At 44.1% G+C, this 23,028-nt stretch overlaps 1 protein-coding gene and 1 long non-coding RNA gene across 2 annotated transcripts in view; one reads left to right on the top strand and one right to left on the bottom strand.

The window, feature by feature from the left end:
* LOC137534197 (VPS10 domain-containing receptor SorCS3-like) overlaps positions 1-23,028 on the top strand; it is an 872,207-nt gene that overhangs the window by 84,067 nt on the left and 765,112 nt on the right. The window lies entirely within an intron of this gene.
* Positions 7,057-15,427, bottom strand: LOC137535759 (uncharacterized). Its single transcript, XR_011024473.1, has 3 exons — positions 15,297-15,427; positions 13,743-13,857; positions 7,057-7,446 (listed from the first exon to the last, which is right to left on the bottom strand). It is a non-coding gene; the product is annotated as an uncharacterized lncRNA (long non-coding RNA).

The following is a 23,028-nucleotide window of genomic DNA, read 5'->3' as shown; positions in this document are numbered from 1 at the left end:
ATAGTATGCGTGACTAGAGGCGTGGTGAGGGTGTGGTCAGGGGTTTGGCAGGGGCATGGCTTAAGTGTCCCTTTTTCTCATCTCAAAAAGTTGGGAGGTATGGAGGTATGTCCGCATTCCTTGTTCCATGCCTGCTGCCAATCAATGCTGAAGGTGGGAGTGCTGAATGGAGAACCCAAGAAGGGCACCTATACCTAGCTATACTGTGAGCACCTCTATCTGGCTATACTGAGGGCACCTATACTAGGCTATCTGTACTGGGGGCACATATACCTGGCTATACTGGAGGCACCTATACCTGACTATCTATACTAGGGGAACCTATACCTGGGGTGAGGGGGGCATCCAAAATTCTGAAGGGGGACCCAGCGATTTCTAGTTACGCCCCTGGGTGTGAACATTGGGCAGGCCCATTAAACTGTTTCTGGGAGGCCCCATGACTTTTAGTTGTGCTCCTGGTTAAAGCAAATATTTTGGTTTAAAACTGTGTGCAGCTGAGGATGAAAGCGGAATTTTTTTTTTGCGGTCCCACACATGGGAAGATTAGAGCTTGGGAAAGACATTAATCTTATTATCAGAAGGCTCAGCAGAAGGTTGTGTCTCTACCCCAGGACAGATCAGCCGGAATACAGCTTTTACCTCTCCCAGAATCCCCTGCCTGCTGCTAGAGCAAGAGAATTAAACCAACCCGCTGCTAAGATGCCCATTATACTGCCACTCTGATGCATTGTGATCATATCCAGCCGGCCTGACTTCTGGCAGCTACTGTGATTCATCTCCATTCACTATCCGTACAACTCGCAGCTATAGAGGAGAATGATGGAAATGCTTTATTGACTAAAGCGGAGAAGCAAAGTACTGAAGAGACACAACTAGTGTTACCTAGAGGAGTTTCTCCTATTATGCAAGAAGCGGAGGGTTACTGGGAATCTCAAAACTGCTGCTGGCTGGACAAACACATTCAAGTGACATTCATCCATCTTTAAAAAAAAATTAAAAAAATTGCTGTGGCATGTAGCAGTGCGCTGCAAGCCTCAGTTCATCAGGCATCTTTAAAAACAAAACAAAAAAGTTAATTATGCAGTTTTTTGTTTTTGTTTTCTCCTTTTAATCTTTACTGTAGCCAAATGCAGAGAGGTGTAGTTAGTGTTAAGTGGAGAATGGGTGAGGTTAGTGTAAGGAGTGGGTAGAGGGGAGGTTATTGTTAGGAGTGGGAAGGTTGTTGTTAGCAGAGATGACCCGAACCTCCGATTTTCGGTTCGCGAACTTCCGCAAAAGTTTGATTTGCGCGAACTTTCGCGAACCGCAATAGACTTTAATGGGGAGGCAAACTTTGAAAACTAGAAACACTTATACTGGCCAGAAAAGTGATGGAAAAGATGTTTCAAGGGGTCTAACACCTGGAGGGGGGCATGGATGAGTGGGATAAACGCCAAAAGTCCCTGGAAAAATCTGGACTTGACGCAAAGCAGCGTTTTAAGGGCAGAAATCACATTGAATGCTAAATTGCAGGACAAAAGTGCTTTAAAACATCTTGCTTGTGTATACATCAATCAGGGAGTGTAATTAGAGTACTGCTTCACACTGACACACCAAAACTCACTGTGCAACGTACCGCAAATGGCTATTTGTGTAGTGACAGCCATGCTGGACTGGTGCGCACCATGGCGAGAGTGCAGGCCGTAGTGGTTTTTTAAGCCCATATGGTCGCCGGGCTGTGGTAGCTCCATGATAGAACAACAGTGACTGTCAGGTAGGTATATGCAGTGATGGGTATTATAATATGCACCTGTCACACACAGACAGGTACTGTACAGGCTCAGTGACACTGCATGCGCTCATGTGGGTAGGTGGTTGCACTGAAGTGAACAACAGGTAGTAGGTTCAGTATATGCAGTGATAGGTATTAAAATGTGCACCTGCTATATCCATAATTCCTATTACGGTCTATGGTGGCTTTGCCCAAATATCCTGCTCTGGATACAATGTGCTTGTTATAAAACACTACAAAAATATATTCTTTGGCTTGTTCCGGTTAAAATGATACTCTACATTACATACTTTGCTACTAGTTGTGCATGTAGCGGACCAAATCTTCAATCTGTGTGTCTGTAGTGATTGAATGCAATCAAAAGAGCCCAGTTCGGCGACCCTAGTGCTGCATTTTGTCACATCACTTGGCCATAGCTGCTGAACAAGCTTTTTTTTTTTTTTTTTTTTTTAACTTTTCTTTTCTTTATCACTGAGGGCCCGTTTCCACTACTGCAGTTTAATTTAGATGGGAAAATCGTGGCAAGAAATACGCATGAGGTTGCGGTTTCATTGCCGTTTCTATGCGGATTTTCACGAGGAATCGCTCGCGGATTGTACAACGCGATTTTAACCATGTCAATGCCGGCAAGCATTGACATGGGGTTTTAAGCGGAAACGCCGGGAAAAACCGCAAGACTAAAAAGCTTGCAGTTTTCCTATTTAGTTACGTTATTGGCAAATCGCGTGTGGGTGTGCGCCGTGCGAATTCTGATGGGTCTGCCGTGCAGATTTTTTTTCTGCACGACAAACCGCACAGAATCCCGCACAAGTGGAAACCGTCCCATCCACTTTTGTTGTCTATGAAAATCTGCATGCAGGAAACACATGCAGATCCGCTCTAGTGGAAACGGGCCCTTAACCACTTAAGGACCAGGGGTGGTTTGCCTGATCTGTGCTGCGTGGACTCTCCAGCCCGCAGCACAGATCAGGATTATGTCAGGGCGATCAGACTTACCCCCTTTTTCCCCACTAGGGGGATGTCCTGCTGGGGGGGTGTCTGATTGCCAGCTTGCTGCGCTTTTTTCGGCTCTCCATCCCTCTCCCTCCCTCTCCGTTCCCCTCTGAGCGGCGCAGGACGGATATCCGTCCTGCGCATTGTAGGATAGGCTTCAGCCCGGCAATCAGTGGCCGGGGATCGCCGATCTGCCTTGCGGCGCAGCAGCGCCGTATGATTTAAACAGCGGGGATTTCTTCCCCGCGTGTTTACATTTTGCCGGCGAGCCGCGATCGGCGGCTCTCCAGCTGTTCACGGAGACACCCTCCGTGAACTGACATGGAAAGGCCGCTCGATCGAGCAGCAGTTTCCAATGGTAAACCACTTAAGACCTGCCGACGCCTATGGGCGTTAGCTGGTCGTTAAGTGGTGTTAAAAGGGAACCAGAGACGAACGTATGTTAAAAATGAAACAAAGATGTTATACATACCTGGGGCTTCCTCCAGCCTCATAAGCTTGGATCGTTCCCACGCCGCCGTCCTCCGCTGCCTCTATCGCTGGTACCCAGTCCCGTCACTTCTGCCGGATGCAGCCATTCTTCCGCATGGGCAGGGGCTTCCTCCGGCTCTGTATGCATGCGCCTGCGCAGAATAGAGGGAGCACACTGCGCTTGCGTCGACTGGCCTGAATAACGGGACCCTACTGGCGGACAGAGGCAGCGGAGGACGGCGGCGTGGGAGCGATCCAGGCTGATGGGTCTGGAGGAAGCCCCAGGTATGTATAAATATGTTATTTTTTCATCTCTGGTTTTCTTTAAGGGCTGTAGCTTCCAAGCACCCCTGAGATAAAAGTCTTTACATTCAATGTGTCAGCACTGTGGACATTTGACAGCTCCTCACTATAGGAGCTAACCATGAAAATGGTCCTTTTTACTCTAAAGGACCACTATCGCAAAACCATTGTAAAATTAATAACCTATGAAAACACAAAACTCAAAAGTACATTTCTACCGGAGTAAAATGTGCTGATAATTACTTTTGTCCTATATTGCTCTCGCTTACAGCAAGTAGTAGAAATCTGACAGAACTGACAGGTTTTGGACTAGTCCGTCTCCTCATGGGTGATTCTCAGGGTTTTAATATTTTCAAAGCACTTAGTGAAAAGCAGTTCCGCAGTTCATCTGCCAGAATAGTGTGCAAGTAGGTTAGTTGAGGAAAGGTGGTGGTGGGGTGTGTGTGTGTGTGTGTGTGGGGGGGGGGGTGTCCTGCAACTCTGTATAGATCCTCTCCAGGGAGCGCTTTTGTATAGAATAAAAATAATACTGAGAATCCCCCATGAGGAGATGCTTAGTCAAAAACCCGTCGGTACTGTCAGAACTCTACTAGCTACTGTGACAGCAACATAGGAGATAAGTAATTTATAGCAAATTTTTTACTCTGGGAGAAACCTACTTCTTATTTTGATGTGTTTACTTGTATTTTAACCACTTCCCCTCCCCTGGGACGCTTATGTCCATCCTTGCAATTCCTGACTTTACCTCGCAGAGATGTAGGTATTACTTCCCTTGACGTTGCACACTCCCGCTCGCTCCCCTGCGTGCTCCCACGCTCATTCTTGCTGCCGATCATTAGAGGGGAGATGAATGAATGGGAACGCAGTTCCCATTCATTCATCTCTGTCCCCGTGTGAAAGATCGCTGGCATCAACGAGCTGTCGCAATCATTTGTATACTTCCATTGTAACACATCCACGCATTACTTCCTTTTAGTGTACTATAAGTACGCAATAGGAAGTGATGCGCATGGGCATCTTGTGGCCAAATGGTAAAATTACACCTACACACATCTATTTAAAAAAAAAAAAAAAAAAAAAAAAAAAAAAGCTGAAAAAAACCACAAGTACATTTAAAATTAACACTCTCCCACACTATTCCATAATTACCCCAATTTTTTTTTTTTTTTTTTGGGCATAAAAAAAATACAATTTAAAAAAAAAAAAAAAAAAAAAAAAAAAAAAGATACTGAACTTTTTTTAATATGTATGTCAAGAGGGTATATTACTGTCAACTTTGAAACTATGGGCTTGTAATTATTGACGGACGCAAAACTGAAAAAATGCACCTTTATTTCCAAATAAAATATTGGCGACATACATTGTACTAGGGAAATATTTAATGTTGCAATAACCGGGACAAATAGGCAAATAAAATGTGTGAGTTTTAGTTAAGGTAGCGTATATTATTTTAAAACTATGATTGCACAAAAACTGAGAAATAATGATTTTTTTTAATTTTTTTTTTATTTTTCTGTTAATGTACGGTAGTTGGAATAAAATAATTCTTAGCAAAACGTATACCCCCCTCCCCAAAGAAAGCCTAATTGGTGGGGAAATAAAAACAAGATGTAGATTGTTTTGGTCTGATAAGTAGTAATAAAATTATAGGCGAATGACTGGAAGGAGAGTTGGCAGGTGAAAATTGCTCTGGAAAAACCTTCGGAGGTGAAGTGGTTAAATGTTACTATTTTTTTGGGGTAGTGGTTGTTTAACAGCTGGGTATGTGTGGATTTGTCTTTGTAAAGGGAACTCATCCACCGCTTTTGTTTGCAACTTTAAGTTTTGTGATTGAGGTCTTAATGTTTACCTAAACACAAGAACAAAGTCTGGAGCTTTAAGCTGAGAATAATGACGTCTGATTGGCCAGCGGTAGATGCAGCATGTACGCTCTGGTAATAAATCCTCTTAGATACGTTACGCGTTCGTTAAATTTTTCTGGGATGATGTTGTTTTGAAGGCAAATGACTCAGATAGGCCAGTGACGCAAGCCGGGTTATTTTGGTGTATGTTTTCTATGCGTGCCCTTTGCTTGGAGAGCTTCTCCTCCGTAGAGAAAACCTTCTGCTATAATTGTCCTGGCGAACGCATTGAGTTTCTGTCTCCGTACTCTGACACAGGTGACATTATTTATCAGAGGGCTTTGCTGCTGGATACACGCCTTGCTGGTTTGTATCAATCATGGGATGTCTTGTCAGGACGGGAAAAAAAAGTGTCTTCTATATGTTATGTATGTGTCATTTCAAGCGGAATTCTGAGAATTTCCGCAAAGCTCCCAATTCCAGCCTGTCACCCCTGAGCTACAAGTAAATCATATTGCCTATTAAAGTACGGTGATCTGCCTTTGTTGTCTAGCAGCAATTTAATCCAGACCTGGACGCTATCTACATGGAGTTTGTATGTTCTCCCTTGTTTCTAGGGGGTAAATTTGGGCAGCACTATTGGCTGTGTGGGCTTCCCCAAGTCTCCCCCTTAAAGGGAACCTAAGCTGAAAGGGATATGGATGTTTCCTTTTAAACAATACCAGTTGCGTGTCAGTCCTGCTGATCTCTGTGGCTGCAGTAGTGGCTGAATCACACCCCTGAAACTAGCATGCAGCTAATCCACTCTGACATCAGTCAGAGCACATGCTCTGTATTATTATGGAGAGGAGTGGTGCACTGGACCGGAGTGCTCTTAGCTCAATGTATAGAAATAGACAGTTCAATATAGTAGAGTCTACTATATTGAACTGTCTAAGAGCACTCCGGTCCTGTGCATCACTCCTCTCCAAAATAATACAGATCATGTGCTCTGACTGTTGTCAGAGTGGATTAGCTGAAGACCTGCTTGACACTTCCACTGCCCGGCGGATCAACTGTATATACATCACCATGGCAACAGGGGCGTGAGCCCCTTGCTGCGCATGCGCACTGTCCCAGTTTGAAACATATTCTATGGCTCTCACGGAATTACATTTTAAAATATGTGGCGTTTATGGCTCTCAGCCAAAAACGTTACTGACTGCTTTAGTAGAGAATATAGCACATCCAGTAAAAAAAATGCCAAAAGTAATTGAGGAATTATTAAAAGCAGAGGTACAGACCATCAAATTGGAGAGAGGGTTGCAGCATGATCAGCGGTCAACAGACGTTTCGCATCCACCCCTGGGGTGCTTCATCAGGACACCAAGTGTGTTTTTTTTTTTTTTTTTTACTGGATGTGCCTAGCTGCATTCTACTAAATTGAAGAGCACCTGATCTGCATGCTTGTTGAGGGGCTGTGGCTAAAATTATTAGAGACACAGGATCAGCAGGAGAGTCAGGGAACTGGTATATTTCTAAAAGTAAAAATCCATGTCCTTCTCACTTTAGGTACCCTTTAAATCGGACCTGAGCTCAGAACTTCCTCTGCTCTAAAAGATAAGCAACAACTTAATAACATTTAAAGCAAAACTTTTTTATTACAGTTTACACAACTCCTGCAATAAACCTGCATTTTGTATACTTTCTGCTTTCATGGAAGAAGACAAAGGGTTAACATCCTGGATTTACATATTAGCTGCGTCTGCAGAGGACTGCCTAATTTCTGTGCTGACACAGCTGAGATTAAATTACATTTTGGATTACTTGCAGATGAGGAGGAAGTAGATGGGCTCTTCTCTCTAAAAACACATAGGGTGCATTTCTCTTTTTTTCCTTGTGTCCTGTTCAAGATGTCCGGTCTGTTTTAAGGGCGATCTCTACAGATGTGCGGAAAACAATAATGGTGGTTCCCTGGGGCCCGATTTGTTGCTGGGTGCACACAATGGAGTGTCCTCACCTGTCTTGTGGCAAGCTCCTCCTCCTTTAGTACATACATGCATGAACCCGGGGAACAGAGAAGAGGCCCTGGTGGGGATGGAAGCAAGATGACATCAGGCAGGTAGTTTGTGTGGGTTAGGCGTCGGGGGAAGCAGGGCCGGTTCTCTCATGAAGCAAGGTGAAACCTTTGCATCAGGCGCAGAGATTACAGGGACAGCATGCTTGTACTGTGTTAGCATGCAGTCAGAGTAGGAGGCGAGAGGAGAGCGAGGTGAAGAGGTCATCATTGGGGAAAAGCATCTTGTTGTGCTGTGTGAGGAGTCTGACAGTGAGTGAGGAGGGGGAAGGCAGGAAAGCAGCAGTGTTTCATTTGACTTGCACAGCAGAATGGAGGAGGTTGCACTACTGTCCTGACTGAGGAGGAATGGAATGGCTGAGGGTGAGCAATTTATTTGTATAGTGGTTAGCGCTCTCGCCTTTCAGCGATGGGTCCCTGGTTCGAAACCCAGCAAGGTCAACATCTGCAAGGAGTTTGTATGTTCTCCCCGTGTCTGTGTGGGTTTCCTCCGGGCACTCCGGTTTCCTCACACATTCCAAAAACTTACAGATAAGTTAATTGGCTTCCCTTAAATTGGCCTTAGACAATGATACATACACTACACAATACATACATAGACCTATGACTATGGTAGGGATTCGATTGTGAGCCTCTCTGAGGAACAGTTAAGTGACAAGACAATATATACTCTGTACAGTGCTGCGTAATATGTTGGCGCTAAATAAATAAATAAAATAAATGTGAGAACATTAAATGAAGCAGAGTAAATTGTTGGGTGCCGTGCGATCATTCCAAATTGGGGGAGGAGGGGCTGGGGATTTATGGGTGGGGCACATCCTCACAAGTTTGCCTCAGGCAGCAAAGAATCTAGCACTGGCCCTGGGTGGGAGGGTTCTATGTGAGAGTAGGGTTAGGTTTAGCCATAGTACAATATCAGAATTTATTACCGATATAATACTGATATTACCGATATAATACTGATAAAAAATTGGTGTTAAATACTGATATTTTACAATCCCCATATTTGGGCGCCCATTGTGTGCCTTTTGACAAAGGCCACCAAAACTGGAAACAGTAAATTCGGGCGCCTGAGGCTAGTGGACAAATCGGGCGCCGCCATTCACTCCTATAATAAATATCGTTTAATGGGCGCCCGATAGGAAAAAAGGGCGCCGGAGAAAACTAACGTTTTAAAAGCGGCGCCCGGAGACTTAATGTTTTATTACTGTTTCTCATGATTACACATTATTTAATGATTTATACATTTTAAATATTATTTTTAAACGAAAAACAGTACAATATTTTTTCCCAAACATTATTTTTAAACGAAAAACAGTCCTTTTTTTTTTTTTTTTTTTTTTTTTTTTTTTTTTTACATTATTTTTAAACGAAAAAACCAACAGGGGGGTCTTAGGTTTAGGCACCAACAGGGGGGTCTTAGGTTTAGGCACCAACAGGGGGTCTTAGGTTTAGGCACCAACAGGGGGGTCTTAGGTTTAGGCACCAACAGGGGGGTCTTAGGTTTAGGCACCAACAGGGGGGTCTTAGGTTTAGGCACTAACAGGGGGGTCTTAGGTTTAGGCACCAACAGGGGGGTCTTAGGTTTAGGCACTAACAGGGGGGTCTAGGGGTTAGGGGTAGGTACAGGGAGGGTTACTTAGTAATTTTTTTTTTAAACGTTATTATACGTTTCACTATTTAAACGAAAGATTAACGTTTTTACAATTGCCGATTTAATGCACATTATTTAATGAATTATAACTTTAAAAAACATTAATTTTAAACGAAATACAGTACAATACAATTTTAAACGTTATCCATGCTTATCGTTAAAAACCCGGCGCCCTTTTTTCCCAGCGCCCCTTTTTAACGTACGCACCAAAACTTGCTTCCTGAGGGAGGCTCATAATATGGCTATATTAGGAATGGCCCCATGGTAACTTTTGCCGTGGTAGTGAGTGTACAGCACGCAAACTAAACTTCCCTCATGAACTTTCTGTAACCATTGTTTTGCACGTCAAGCATTGAAGCTGTGCACAAAGCTGTAATGACATGAATTGTAGTATTTTCTCGGTAAAGCGCTTTGTAATTCTGTATCTGCACAGAACAATGGGCAGCGGAGCTGGTATCAGTCCTGCAGGGAGAGGCGTGGGGGGAACTGTCAGAGCAGCAGGAAGCGGGCGCAGCAGTACCAGAAGACAAGGAAATGTCAGAGGGGGGCTCCTCCAATCGCGTCAAAGTCTTCAATTACTTTACTTTACTTTTCCTCACAAAAATCCGAAAGACGTTAAAATAATCTGAAATGCACAAACTTCCGAGAATGTGTAAATGACTTTCCCTTGATCAAACCGGGATGAAAACGTTTTGAAATGTTTCCTCTCCATTAAAGGGAATTTTTGATCACGTTGTCGGCAATTAGCGGCGCTTCCACAAATTTAACAGCGGTAAATGGACTGTTTGTTTATAAAAATGCTGCCGCGGTCCCATCAAAACGCCTAATTCTAACAAAGAGGAGCAACAACATAAAAACTCATTTTCTTCTAGAATTGCTGAAAGATTATGCCTCATTATCTGCTGATTCATTCTGTAAAGAGAACCTGTAGTGACTATTCGAGGGTGATGTCTTTTGTTTACAAACAAAAACCATTCCATGGCTGATCTTTGGCCTGCAGAAGTGTCTAAAGCCTGGTACAAACATTCAATGTTGATTGCTCAATCACTGGCCAGTTTTATCATTGTGTAGGTAAGCTCTCAGACTACAAGGAATTGGTAAAATTTGACCAGACACTGGTCAATAAAAATTGAATGTGTGCATGCACCCTAAAGCCTTGTACACACTTTCAATTATGATTGGCCAATCATTGACCAATTTACCACCTCAATGTAGAATGAGAGTCAACAGATATTGGCCTCAATTCACTAAGATCATGCTGGAGATAATAAGGCAAGAGATAACTTACCTCCACACAGTGAGCGAGTTATTTTATCTCTTCATTCCTTAAGTTACCTCTGCTGTAGTTAATTTACCTCCTCTGTAGTTATTTTTACAGGCAGTTTATAAACAGCCTGTCTTTAACTCTGGAGTTATTTTAAGGATTGAAGAGTTAACTTAAAGACAGAAGAGTTAACTTTAGGTTTGCCTGAGGTAAAATGTTTCCTGAATACTACATGCCTTATCACCATGGTGATAACTCTAGAAGAGTATTTAAAGACAGGAGATAAGCTTAGTGAATTGAGGCCATTGTATAATATAAGCAGATTGTGTAGATAAACCCTCATACTACATGAAGGTGTTAAAATTGGTCAGTGATTGGCCGATCATAATTAAAGGTGGGTACCAGGCTTTAAAGGGAACCCGATGTGAGCGGGATATGGAGTTTGCTATATTTATTTTCTTTTAAGCAATACCGGTTGCCTGGCAGTCCTGCTGATCCTCTGCCTCTAATACTTTCTGCCATAGACCCTGAACAAGCATGCAGCAGATTAGATGTCTATGACAAATCTGACAAGTTTAGCTGCATACTTGTTTCAGGTGTGTGATTTAGACCCAACTGACCAGAAAGATCAGCAGGACTGCCATGCAACTGGTATTGTTCAAAAGGATATAAATATGGCAGCTTTTATAGGTCTCACACCTCGGGTTTCTTTTTAAGGTGCCCATTAACGGTACAATATTTTATAAACCAATCTAAAATATGATCAGTTTTGTTACAATAGAAATGATCAATTGGAAATGATGCTTTGTGACTCCCATTCATATGTTGGGTGCACCTGTACTGCGCATGTGCTAGTATGGTCTGCGCATGCGCTGCATTATTATTATTTAGTATTTATATAGCACCGACATCTTCCGCAGAGTATATTGTCTTGTCTCAGAGGGGCTCACAGTCTGCCTACCATAGTCATATGTCTGTCTGTATTGTAGTCTATGTATATGTCGTTTTGAAAAGTGTAGTGTATGTATTGTAGTCTAAGATCAATTTAGGGAAAGCCAATTAAATTGTCTGTATGTTTTTTGGAATGTGGGAGGAAACCAGAGCGTCGGAAGTAAACCCACACAGATAAGGGGAGAACATGAAAACTCCATGCAGATAGTGCCTGGTTGGGATCCGAACCGGGGACCCAGCGCGGCAAGGCGAGAACGCTAATCACTATGCCCATGCATTTCTCAATCCCATGCACCCCTACAAGACTTCTCAAGAGCTGGCCCCGCCCTGTGGAACTCCCTTTCATTCCCCCTCAGACTCGCTACTTCCTTCAACACCCTCAAGCAAGCCCTCAAAACACATTTCTTTAAAATGGCCTACCACACTCTCTCTGTCAACCACCTTTTCCACAACCCTACCTTATGTGTCCCTCCCCAACCCTGTAGAATGTAAGCCTTTGGCAGCCCCCCCCCTTCCCTGCCCCCTTTAGTGTGTCCTTCTTAATTTTGCTACCCCAGCAATGACACCCTTCTCATGGACTAACTCAGACTTGTTTTGCCGGGTCTCGGTAACACGCATTTTACACCCTGATTGCATGTATAAGCTTGTGCTGTATTGTATAACCGTTTGCTACCTCTCTGTCTGTCACCCCTTGTTACAATGTATGTATCCCTATTTATTGTCCAGCGCTGTGTAATATGTTAATGTATAAATACAATAAATAATAATATGCCAGTGGGTTGCTGTAGCAGGAAGCCGCTAGCTGGGCATGCACATAACATACGCACTCATGTGCAGTATGGTCACACTTATACACGCATGGGTGCACAACAATGGGAGCACATACCACAAGCTCTTGTGGGCACCAGGAGGATCCGGGAAGCCTTTGGACTATCCAGAGTCTCCTCTCAACTTCGGTATCCCCTTTTTTTCATTTTCCCTGAGCCTGTGGGAAAATTTTTGTCCAGGTCTGTAAATAGGAACTGGTTGGCTGCTTAGCCAGGGCTGGTAGCTCTAATTATGCTTCAATAGAAACTTTTCCAGCTAGCCTGGTTTAGTTTCTTCAGGAGAAGTACAGCCTACACTACTTGCATACACCGGGTGCCTCCAACCCTGTTTTAGTGTACTCTGCTTTTAAAGTCTTCTTCAGGCATATTAATCCTGTGCAGCATTCACATAGGGTTTTTTCTGTCTGTTTTGTTCCATGACTAATTCTAGTCAAATACATTTCCCTTACACTTCCTGCAGTAGTGGCTTCCCCGAGTGCTCTGACTGTGTCCTGCCCTCTTTCAGCGAGGGCAGTTTCTCAGCACAGGCTGTACAGGCAAACATCTGGGGCACCCTCTAGCTTGCATAGTTCAATACTGCACCCTCTGCTGTTTCAGGAAGTCTGTAGAAGGTTTTTTTTTTTTTTTTGTTCAGGCTCACTTTAAAGCGGGATTGTCACCATCAAAATTAAATTTCAGCAACAACTGGTCTGAGTGTATTAGGTTATAAAGATGCTAATCCTGCATTCAAAACTTTTAAAACTTTTTCTGCTGTTGTGGTTTGGAGCTATCACATACCTTAGGAGCACTGGCCCTTTAGTAGTCAGTGCCAAACAGTTGCATGCTGGGGGGTCTTTTTATCTATAATGTATTCCTCCTCTTCCCTTTATTTCCCCCTCCTACTAACTAAGACAGTGCACTTCCTAGTATAGGCCCTGGTTGGAGGAGGAAATGATGTCAGGATTAGCTTCATTTAAAGGTAACCAAGGTAGAAACTGTCTAGAATAGGATTCTCTGATCTTCCTTTATAAAATTCACAGGAATCATAATGTGGATAGTGCAATACATCTGTTATGTAAGTAGAACTAGTATATCTACTTATATATTTGTTTTTTATTTCAGGTTAGCATAGGGGTCACTTGTTGTTTATAGCAGATTGCCTATTTCTTTTACAAGTGTTGTTGTGCTTTAGCGTAACACACGACAGGATTAATTTCCCATCCCTGGGCTTTCTTTACCAATCTGTACAGCAGAATCTCGTATCAGCACTCCAAGCCCCTGTGTCAGCAGAGATGGTGGCCCCGCCCGGCCGTACCACACCACCTTGTGTTTTTCTGCGCAAGCCACTTTGACACCGAGATGCTTACAAAAGAATTCCGCACTTTCTAAAAGTAATCAAGTTTTCTGATACATCACATCCTTTGTTCCCATTCACTGGAAGGAAAGCCGCTTCCGCACTTGATAAAGGTCGGCCAGATGAATAGACATAATTTACCGGGCATTGATCTCCATCGCCTCTATTGTAAGGGGAGGGAGAGGAGCTCACAACCGTGGGTGCCACCGGATAATGGAAAACAAGTGAATTAGAGGAACATAGAGCAAACTGCGCGATTACATACAATGATCACTTACGCGTGCTGAGAGTGGACTGACGGGGGACTTCTGCACACCGGATAGGGGCCTTTGTTATATGTTTAGCTGGTTCAGCAACTGCTACACACGGGTGTGTCTGTTGTCTGAGCAATATCTGGAAACACAGACGGAAAAAGAAAATACAAAAGACTCAAGCAAAGTAAATAATAAACACATTAGTATTCTATAAGAAGTTCTAAAGTCTGCTGAGGTGTACATCAAAAAAGGGCACCTGGAAAAAAGGGCACAGGGTATAGCCGAAATGTCATAATATTGTCTATAACCATATTTTATTGTTTCTTCATATAATATCTGAAAATATCATCTATACCAAACGAAAATATATGTACAATCGTAATAACTATAGTAAAACAACATTGATAAATATTACCGATATTTGACTACTACTAATCCTAACGCTACTCACACTAAGACCCCCCCCCCCCCCGGTGGTGCCTAACCCTAAGACCCCCCCCCTGGTGCTGCTTAACCCTAAGATCCCCCCCCTGGTGCTGCCTAACCCTAAGACCCCCCCCCCTGGTGGTGCCTAACCCTAAGACCCCCCCTGGTGGTGCCTAACCCTAGACCCCCCCCCTGGTGGTGCCTAACCCTAAGACCCTCCTGGTGGTGCCTAACCCTAAGACCCCCCCTGGTGGTGCCTAACCCTAAGACCCACCTGGTGGTGCCTATACCTAAGATCCCTCCTGGTGGTGGCTAACCCTAAGATTCCCATATTGTTTATCATGATATATTTGAAATCAATATGATTTGAGTATTTTTACTTTCCAGAGAATATCGATTTTATTATTAAACTTTACGTAGATACACGATAACTATGGTAAGTGTGTTTGTAAACCTTACTATCCACTGGGCGCCAAAATCTCCTATTGGGCGCCCGTCAAATTTTACAATAATTATGTATAAATGATTTAGTCAGTGTTTGCCCATTGTAAAATCCTTTAAATCCCTGATTTACATTCTGACATTTATTACATGGTGACATTTTTACTGTTGGCAGGTGATGTAGCTGCTGCTTGCTTTTTTGGCAGTTGGAAACAGCTGTAAACAGCTATTTCCCACAACGCAACAAGGTTCACAGACCGGAAACTGCCAGAAGTACCACAGTCCTCAGTTTCTTGTGGGAGGGGTTTCACCACAATATCAGTCATACAGCGTCCCCTGATGGTCTGTTTGTGAAAAGGAATAGATTTCTCATGGAAAAGGGGGTATCAGCTACTGATTGGGATAAAGTTCAATTCTTGTATGGAGTTTCTCTGAAAATGAAATGATTTGCGATAGTGGTCCTTTAAAATTACCTCGCAGTAGATATAGCAAGTATACAGAAGCCTTACTGTGTCTTTTTTTATTTTTTGTCATGGCCCTTTTATTTGCGGTATATCACTGTATCCTGTGTCCGTCAGCCCCTGGAGTAATGCTGACGGACTTTTGTAACTAAAAAGTAATAGCAGGGGGAGCCTTGTCAGGTATTGGGAAAAAAAAACGTTGGTTTAGCCCTTCCCTACCTAACTGCCAAAACTGTACAATGCGGGTCACCTGCTGCCAGTCTTCCCCATGATCCGCTGTTAACCCAGAAGGACCTCCGCACTCAGGCAGCCCGCAGGCGTTGAGGGAGGCAGCTGTCAGCGCAATGAGCCGCTCTCCCTCTCCATCCAATCGCCTCGGATCTGCCAGTGATGAGGTGCGAGTAATGAGTCGCTTTGTAATGAGCTGGTGTGGTTCTCCTCTCCATTCATGGAGTAATGAGCCGCTTTGTAATGAACCGGTTCTCCCCTCTATTATTCATATGAATAGAAGGGAAAACCGGTTCATTACAAAGCGGCTCATTACTTTGCATGAATGGAGGGAGGAACCGGCTCATTACAAAGTGGTTCATTACTCCGAAAGGCCATCATAGGCAGACCTGCGGGGAATGGCTGGAGGGAGAGCGGATCATTGCGCTGACAGCTGCCTCCTTTAACGCCTGTAGGCTGCCTGAGTGCGGGGGTCCTTCTTTGGTAGGCTGATGATGAGGAAGACGGGCAGCAGATGAGCCCGCATTGTACAGTTTTGACAGTTATTAGGGGGAGAAGGGCTAAACCAACTGTTTTTTTTTTGTTTGTTTTTTTCCAATATCTGACAAGGCTCCTCCTGCTATTACTTTTTAGTTACAAAAGTCCGTCAGCGTTACTTCAGGGGCTGAGGGACACAGGCTACAGTGATATATGGTAAATAAAAGGGCCATGACAAAAAAATAAAAAAAGACACAGTAAGGTTTCTGTATACTTGCGATATCTATTGTGAGGTAATTGAAAATGAAATGATTCACGATAGTGGTCCTTTTAATGCCATATAGTATTCCACAGGGCAGGGCTTTTTCTGGACATTTTGGCACCCCAGACAAGGCACCATTTTGTCTCGGTACCCCAGTCATGACATGAATTAGTTTTGTGGGCCCCAGTAAGAAATTGATAGTTTACGCAGAAATAATGTTGTTTCTCAAAATAAGTTTGTAAAGGATACACAAATTATTACCAGGCTATATAAATCTCACTAACCAAACTCGCTGAACCTCAATAACACCCTTTCAATAACGGTTTTGAGGGGTGTTTATCCACTTTATAAACATTATACTGTTTATTACAGCCTGGGCCTTTACAGGTTAGAATATTGTCCTGGAAATACAACCAGAGTTGCAACTTTCTAACTAACTTGCAATTACCACAGCAGTGCCCATTTAGGAGTTAATGACCATTCATCCCTTTCTTAATGGATCTAGCAGTTGGCTATATGAATTCCATATAGTACAGTGCGCTAAGACTTGATCTGTGGGGCCCCTCCTACAGCTGTCACTCCAGGCATGTGTCTGGTCTGCCTATGCCTAAAAACTGCCCTGTCTCAGGGAAGCTTCGGTGGTGTTGTGGAAGCCTGTATCTTGACTGGTCAGATTTGATTTGGTAACTCCAAAGAGACCGATACAATATTAGGCAGGTGACTTTTATTGCTTTGACTGGTCTGTTTAGATACGTCTGATCATTGTGTATTTTAAACTCCGGACTTTGATTTGAAATATTTCAGACCTCATTTGGCATCTGATAACTCCTCTCCTTGCTGCCTTCTATAATCGGCACTTATGGAGCCCAGATTGATTTTTTCCGCCGCAAATGACAGCTCTCTGCTAAGCAGGTGTCAGCGAGAACAGCTGTGTCCATTAGCCTCCATAATGGTGCTGAAATCACAGCTGCTCCATATACTGCCGCTCCCAAACGCAATCAGCTCATCTCTACAATTATGCAGCAAGAAAGACAATTAATGACATATCGGACCTCCAGCGCGGGAGTTACCAGGCGAACGGCGAGATATCCTTGGCTGTGTCATTAGGTTCACGCTGCTGCCTCCGTCATTGGCCTCGGAATCAGTTTCTTTCTGCATCATAAATACGATCGTTGTAATGGATTGCTACCAGTAACTCTTAAAGGTTATTTGCAACTTTCTGAAAACACAACTGCCAAAGTGCATTAGAATCTGTGGTAGAGGGTGATTGACACCCTAAAGAAGAACACCGCAACCACGGGTGCCCAAGTGGTGCAGTATGTCACAAGTTAAAGGATACCTTAGTGCAGTGTTCCCCCAACCCTGTCCTCAAGGCCCACCAACAGTGCATGTTTTGTGGAAAGCCACAGAGGTAGTTAATCAGCTTTGCTGAGACACTAATTACCTCCCCGGTGCATGTGTGTGGTTTCCTGCAAAACATGTACTGTTGGTGGGCCTTGAGGACAGGGTTGGGAAACTCTGCCTTAGTGCATACAAACATTTAACTACCTCAAGATCGCGTCATGCCAATGGGCGTGGCCACGGCGGCAGCCCCAGGACCACCTAAAGCCAATTGGTGTCAAGTCCTGGGGCCAGCTACTGCAGGAGATCGCACACAGGCTGCGCGCACTTCTCCTGCTTGGGAGGCAGAGCTCTGCCCCGCCTTCAGTCTCCGAGCGGCGATCACTGTATTGGCAATACAACAATGGACCTATCGGGGGCGGAGCCACTGGGTACCAGAGTACAACCCCTCCAAAGGATAGTGAAAAGCATAAAGGGGGGAAGAGGCTCCCAATGATAGATAACTGTTACAACAGCTAAACTGCTAAAATAATAAATGGAGTGGTGGCTTACCTCAATAATGACTTATTCATACACATATGAAGTTTAATTCTGCACAGGCAATGCGTTTCTTGAGTCTACATCTGCTTCTTCAGGCCAAATACAGTGCCAGAGCTGTATCTAGAGGTAAGCCTCGTCCCCCTTTATTATTTTAGCTGTAATTTAACACTGTTTTATCTAAAACGCTATCATTTTCCACAGCGTAGCACACAGTATATTTTCTTGTCACTTAACTGTCCCTCGGAGGGCCTCACAATCATACCATACTGTATGCCTATGGTAGGGATTAGTCTATGTATGTATAGCATAGTGTTTGTATTGTAGTCTAGGGATAATATTTAGGGGGAAGCCAATTAACGTATCTGTTTTTTTTTTTTTTTTTTTTGCGTGTGTTGGTTTCCTCCGGGCACTCCAGTTTCCTCCCAGACACGGGGAGAACATACAAACTCCGTGCAGATAGTGCCCTAGCTGGGATTTGAACTGGGGACCCAGCACTGCAAGGCGACAGCTATCCAGTATGCTACCGTGATGTTCTCTACATCCCATCTCTCCTCCATCCTCTCAGCCCTCCGCTGCTCCAGGGAGGTTCTCTTGTTTTAGCATAAGTGTTTTGAATCAGAGGAACAGTGATTTATACAAGGGACACCTGGGCTGAGATGGATGTAAAATGGCTCCTTGTCTGCAGCCTCCCCTGAGATTCAATGATTTACAGGCTGATCTCTATGGAGAGCGGAGTTATTCAGCACCTTGGAGAGCTCCGTAAGGAGAATCTATACTTGCTGCTTAGCAGGCTTCTCACATTGGTGAATTCTGGCCAATGTGAGAAGCCCCCTCCTGTCTTCATCAGCCCCCCTCCTGTATTCATCAGGTTTACTATTTAATCTAAAGGAGACCCCCATTTTACTGTGGCTAGTCAGGATCTTCTCCTGTGATTTCCTATAGAAAATGTTTCTAACCACTTCTTATTTGTTTTACTATGGAAAGTGATTGATGAAATTCTAAATTTATATGGAGGGGCAACAAATTAATAGACGTTGAAGTGAGTTACCAAGAGTTGCTAAATGACTTAAAGGGCAACAGAAGTGGGAGGGATATGGAAACTGCCATATTTACTTCCTTTTAAGTAATACCAGTTGCCTGGCTGTCCTGCTGATCCTCTGCCTTTAATACTGTTAGCCATAGACCCTGAACAAGCATTTGCAAATCAGATGTTTCTGACTGAAGTCTGACCACATTAGATGCAGATTTCTGGTGTAATTCAGGCACTACTGCAGCCAAATAGATCAGCTGGGCTGCCAGGCAACTGGTATTGTTTAAAATGAGATGAATATGGCAGCCTCCAAATAAGAAGTATGTTTTCTTCCGGCTATAAATGAGCCATACATTACTTTTCTCCTATGTTGCTGTCACTTGCAGTAAGTAGTAGAAATCTGCCATTACCGACAGGTTTTGGATTTTCTCATAGGGGCTTCTTAAGGAGGCCACTAATTGTCCAATTTCTAGCGAAAAATCGTTCGAGCGATCAGAAATTCTGATTGGATTGGTTGTAAATAACCTCCGTTGATGGTCACAATCGATTATGAACGAGTGAAAAAATAGTCGTCCGAATGAATTTTCGTTGAACCAAAATTTGGATTTTTCTTGTGGGTTGTGATAGATAGGAAGCAAAGATGGGTTCGTTGATGGTGTAGTGAACGATGTATTAAAATATTTCACTTCCGATCAGAATTTCTGATCGCTCAAACGATTTTTTGCTAGAAATTGGCTCATTAGTGGCCACCTTTAGTGTGTTCTTTATTTTTAAAAGCACTTAGTGAATGGCAGTTGCTCCCTCCAACTGCCCAAAAAAGTGTAAGGTGAGCAGGGAGGCTGTCAAGAATCGTATAAATATTTTTCAGGGAGTGTCTTTATAAAGAATAAGGGGCATGCTGAGAATCCCTCATGAAGAGATGGATTAGCCCAAAACCTGTCGGTAATGGCAGATTTCTACTACCTACTGTAAGTGACAGCAACATAGGAGAAAAGTAATATATGGCTCATTTTACTCTACAAGAAATGTACTTTATTTGTATGTGGTTTAAATTTTAAGATTTTCGTGACCGTTCCTCTTGAATTACAGCAGGGAAATAAGGGCTGATCTATATGTTGCCTGCTTGGGGGAGCATCTTTGTCAGCTGCAATCTGAATCCTATCATGTAAATGTAAAGCGCTTGTGGATAGGGGAAGGCTAATGAGAGCGGAGTGAAGGTGATGACACCTAGAGAGGAAGATGCACAGGGAATAATTGAAAGCTCTCGCGGTTACCTGGAGATGCCCCCCAGGGGCAGGAAGGGCAATGGGTGACTTGCCTGTTGCGATTATTTCCTGTGTAGCGGGCAATTAAAGGTGTCGTCTTCCATCACTACAGGAGGGATGCGAGGGGCTAAAAATCCCCTCCAGATCTGATTAAAGCGTTCCCTGCCTTCCACTGGTCGGCTATTATTCTTTGCATCGTCTTGCTGTAAAACTCTAACAATGCTCTTTACATTTTCTCTCTTTCTAATGCGCAAGCATCTGCCTGCTGAATAATGTAGGACACATTCAATGTTTTGGCATTAAAACCCCAACTCAGCTTCCAATTTTAATGTATACGGTGGTAAATGTGCTTTAATTAGCAGCATGTAAAGATTTTATGCATGGCAAGTCTGCATTTACTGCATTAAATAGATGTAAAATACCAGTTGTCTGGCTCCTGCTGTTCCATGGTTCTCAGTGTTGCCAGCAGAGTGGGAGGTCCTTATCTGGAAAAGGCCAGCAGAGTGGGAGGTTCTGGCATATTGCAGTTCACCAGACTCCACCCATCACCTCCTGCTTACAGAAATTGGCCCATACGCAATTAACTTTTTCTCTTGAGTAGTCGCCTAGGCAGGGATGGTTCAAGGGGCCCTGTGGCAAACTTTAGTGTTGGGCCCCCCATTACCCTTCTGCTCCCCGGGGCCCTGCTGCAAGTATATTAGCAGCCATAATTACCTTATTCCCGGCGGGAGAGCAGGCGGGCAGTGGCTGCACTCGGAGACACGCTGTCTCCCTCCTTCTCTATGACCCGGCGCGTCATATGTTAACACACGCCGGGTCATAGAGAAGGAGGGAGACAGCATGTCTCCGAGTGCTGCAGCCGCTGCCCGCCCGCTCACCCGCCGGGAATAAGGTAATTATGGCTGCTAATATCCTTGCAGCAGGGCCTCTGGAAGCAGTGCAATCGGTGGGGGGTAAGAAAATATAGCAGGGTCGGCGCTGCTGGGGCCTCAGCAGAGGTCAGGGCCCCAGAGCAAATGCCCCCTTTGCCTCTATGGTAGCGCCGGCCCTATTCCTAGGTGATATTTTCAGAACTATTTTTGGTACTTTTTAAGTACTGAAAAGTCAACTTAAAGACGAGATGAAAAATTATCTCCTGGGAGAAAACTAGGGAGAAAAAGTGAATTGCATATGGGCCATTATCCTCTTTGTGGACAGCACTGCAGACATAGTTTATTTCTGCTTAGTGTGCAATTCAGCTTTTAACCTTAATCATAAAACCCCTCTTGAAGAAACCATCACTAGTTCCTGATTCTGTGACCAACTACAGACCTGTGGCGAACTTACCATTCCTATCAAAAGTTATCGAGAAAGCAGTCGCCAACCAGCTAGAAGCCAGGCTTATAGATGACAACATTTTTGATACTTTTCAGTCAGGGTTCAGGAAAAGGCACAGCACTGAAACGGCATTAGCCCGAGTAATGAAAATTCTACTTACTGCAAGGGGCAAGGGTGATTGCTCAATTCTAATTCTTCTTGACTTGTCTGCAGCATTTGATACTGTGGATCATGAAATACTAAACCAGCAACTGAAGAATTACTGTGGCCTAAGGGGTACTGTTCTTAGCTGGTTTCAGACCTTCCTGTCTGGCAGGTCACAGCAAGTATGTCTAGGCACACACTACTCTAATCCAGTGCCACTTGCCTATGGAGTTCCACAGGGTTCTGTACGATCACCATTACTCTTTGCAGTCTACATGCTCCCACTGGGCAAAATAATCCAGAACTTTGGCCTAGGATACCATTGTTATGCAGATGACACACAACTGTATCTGTCCTTCAAGCCTGGCACCCAAAGACCCATCAGCATCCATAAATGCATGCCTAGTGAATTTACAAAATTGGATGAACACCAGCTGGTTGAGGCTGAACTCTGAGAAAACAGAGGTGTTGGTGGTAGGTTGTCCACACATGATGGATAAAGTTCAAAACGTGCACCACCTCAAACTAGCAATTGGGGGAGATACCGTACAGTATAAAGACTCTGTGCGAAACCTTGGGGTGATGCTGGATGGAAATCTAAAACTCAGAGAGCAGGTATCAGCTGTCGTCAAGTCTTCCTTCTTCCATCTAAGAAACATAGCGAGAATCAAACACCTTATCCCAGCTGAAGACCTACCTGCCCTGGTTCACGCATTTGTATCCTCCCGCCTAGACTACTGCAATGCCCTGTTCATCGGATCTACAGATAAGGTTCTGCGCTCCTTACAACTAGTACAGAATGCTGCAGGCAGACTCCTTCCCAGTGCCCCTCGTAGCTCACACATCACCCCAGTACTGCAAAGTCTTCACTGGTTGCCAGTAAAATGGATAATCCATTTTAAGATCTTCAAGTACACTGTAGAAGGAAACCACACTCGGCACTCAGGAGTCTGTCCTCTGAGGGGAGAGGGGGATCAGTCTGCAGCTGTGCAGGTTGCATGAATACACACTCCATTAACCTTTTACGGACCGCCTGCATTAGATTCTACGCCGCACTTGTGGTGGTCCTTAAGGGGGGTTAGGCGACCGGTCCCGAAATAGTTACAGCACCTGTATGGTGGCTTTATCGGGCAAGCTTAGTGGCGTGCAGCCGGAAAATTGTGAGCGGAAAACATTCAGTAGAAATCCTGTACATTGAGCTAGACCGGGCACTGTCACGATTTATTGCTTTATTGCCTCTTGTTGCCGTAGAAACATATTATTGCCATGCACATAATACATCAATTCTGCCATACAGTATGTCAAACCTTGATTGTTGTTGGCGCTTGTCACGTGAGCCAGCGCCAATCAGGCGTGAAACGGCTGTTGTGCCGTCCAT

The sequence above is a fragment of the Hyperolius riggenbachi genome, chromosome 10 (genome assembly GCF_040937935.1).
Source record: "Hyperolius riggenbachi isolate aHypRig1 chromosome 10, aHypRig1.pri, whole genome shotgun sequence".
NCBI classification, from domain to species: domain Eukaryota; kingdom Metazoa; phylum Chordata; class Amphibia; order Anura; family Hyperoliidae; genus Hyperolius; species Hyperolius riggenbachi.
This window is presented reverse-complemented; position numbering and strand designations above follow the sequence as displayed.